Here is a 2500-nt window from a genome sequence, read left to right as displayed (position 1 = left end):
CCCAGCATCTCATTCATCGTCCCATACAGGTTGGATGGACTTTCTTTCTCTTTTTTTCCTTCTTTGGCACCTGTTCTCATACTGATTGTGTACGATGTCTGTCTGTCTGGCTATAGTGGAGATGGTGATGTTTTCTCACCTGAAGACACACACGCGCGCCCGCACGCACATGCGCGCATGCACACACACACACGCACAGTGGGTGTCTGGGAGGACATTTCTTCAGCTGGTCCAGCGTACATGCGGACCCAGCTGACTCGTGTAACCTTCACTAGAAGGTTACAGGACAGGCACTCTGCGCCTCTTCGTTTATTTGTTTTAGTGGAGGGGATGTGTGATCAGTTGCAGTCTCATAGTGTGTGTGTGTGTGTGTGTGTGTGTGTGTGTGTGTGTGTGTGTGTGTGTGTGTGTGTGTGTGTGTGTGTGTGTGTGTGTGTGTGTGTGTGTGTGTGTGCGCGCGCGCGCGCATGTGCGCGCATGTGCGTGTGTGTGTGCACGCGTGCGAGTGTGTGTGTGTCTGGGGAACTGGTTGAGCAGGGCGCCAGTTAGCCTTGGGTGTCCTGTTGTGCAAACGGGATTTAGAGCTGTGTGTATGTGTATGTGTGTGTGTGTGTGCACGCGCGTGTGCATGTGTCTCTGTCTCTGTCTATGTCTCTGTCTATCTGTATAAAGGTTGAAATCAAGCTGATTTTCCCCAAGACAGCTGTCCTTTAAATGCCCAGCTCAATGGAAATGACCCAAGAAGCAAAAATAAGCATAGTTCATTTCAAAAGAATTACAAAATAATTCATTTCAGCCATGCGCCGCCTCCAAGGAGGAACTGGCCACATTCACATATAAGACTTTTCCAAAGACCTTTTTGTCCGGTAAGCATGTCTGACCCTCGCTGACAGAACAGTTACACTGTAGTATGTCTGACCCTCACTGACAGAACAGTTACACTGTGGTATGTCTGACCCTCACTGACAGAACAGTTACACTGTAGTATGTCTGACCCTCGCTGACAGAACAGTTACACTGTGGTATGTCTAACCCTCACTGACAGAACAGTTACACTGTGGTATGTCTGACCCTCACTGACAGAACAGTTACACTGTAGTATGTCTGACCCTCACTGACAGAACAGTTACACTGTGGTATGTCTGACCCTCACTGACAGAACAGTTACACTGTAGCATGTCTGACCCTCACTGACAGAACAGTTACACTGTGGCATGTCTGACCCTCGCTGACAGAACAGTTACACTGTGGTATGTCTGACCCTCACTGACAGAACAGTTACACTGTGGTATGTCTGACCCTCACTGACAGAACAGTTACACTGTGGTATGTCTGACCCTCGCTGACAGAACAGTTACACTGTAGCATGTCTGACCCTCGCTGACAGAACAGTTACACTGTAGTATGTCTGACCCTCGCTGACACTATGATGGATGCAGTGGTGGAAAAATTACTCAAATGTTTTACTTACCAAAAAGTATTAATGCTGCAATGTAGAACTACTCCTTTACAAGTAAGAGTCCAGAATTCAAAGGGTACTTGAGTAAAAGTACAAAAGTAGTTGTCATCAAAAATGTACTTAAAGTACCAAAAGTAAAAGTACTCACTATACTCACAATGCGTCGCAATGCGACACATTGTGAGTTTGTTGATCTGCTATTTTTAAATGGCTGAAATGTGTATATGGGCTGAAGTGAATAATGTATGTTTTGTAATAATAATGAAAATCTAATGAAAAAAGTTGTCGTAGAAGTAAAAGTACATCTCAAGTAAAGTACAAATACCTCAAAATTGTTCAGTACAGTAGTTAAGTAAATGTACTCAGTTACTTTCCATCACTGACGGCAGCCTCGTTCACCTGTAGCACATTGTGCTCTTATGTCACACGCCCTGACAGGGTGGAGTTTCCGTCCTATCCTACCCCCCAGGCTTCACATAGGAGGAGGCGTTTGAATATGTCAATAATTGTGGATACCGTGAATACTTCCCTAAGTTGAAGGGGTGTGTGTGTCTGTGCGTGCGTACAGTATGTGCGTGCGTGTATTCACTAATGCAATTTTTAATTTACGTTTAATTCTCACACAAATAATTGGGATTAACGATTGAATTGTGTTTTTCTCCCCTTGCATTGAACAATGAAACGTTACAATTTTTTAATTTTTTTTATCCCACGATTTGTATTTCTGTTTACCCCAAACCACACCAAACCCGACCCTTTGGTGTGGTTTGGGCTTCGAAATCACAAATTGCACTTGGCAGATATGACAATTAACTTAAATAGAAATCACTGACACATTTGATCATTTTTTATATTTTTTTCCAAAGTGTAAGCGTAAATGTATGACATTTTTCAACATGGAAACGATTGACGATTATGCAAAAATATTTGCGGTTATCTCAAATAATTGCGATTAGGCCCAGAAGCTTAGCTCAACCGTCTGGGCACCTAGGCTGCTGAGCCAGCCTGACGGCGTGCCGCAGGTTCGACTCCCGATCCCGA

General features: G+C 44.2%; 1 protein-coding gene across 8 annotated transcripts in view; it reads left to right on the top strand.

Annotated features, from left to right (window-relative positions):
- rbm47 (RNA binding motif protein 47) overlaps positions 1-2500 on the top strand; it is a 40734-nt gene that overhangs the window by 2605 nt on the left and 35629 nt on the right. For 7 of the 8 annotated variants that reach the window (XM_080760260.1, XM_080760259.1, XM_080760267.1 and 4 more), the window contains exon 2: positions 1-29. This exon is cut by the window's left edge and continues 144 nt beyond it. The exons of the other annotated variant lie outside the window; for it this stretch is intronic. The gene's annotated coding sequence lies outside the window, so the exon portion shown is untranslated. The remainder of the gene's footprint in view (positions 30-2500) is intronic. 8 annotated transcript variants of the gene reach the window in all.

The sequence above is a fragment of the Protomyctophum bolini genome, assembly GCF_963924005.1.
Source record: "Protomyctophum bolini genome assembly, chromosome: 3".
Taxonomy (NCBI): domain Eukaryota; kingdom Metazoa; phylum Chordata; class Actinopteri; order Myctophiformes; family Myctophidae; genus Protomyctophum; species Protomyctophum bolini.
The sequence above is the reverse complement of the archived record's forward strand: the minus strand, read 5'-3'. Positions and strand labels throughout refer to the sequence as shown.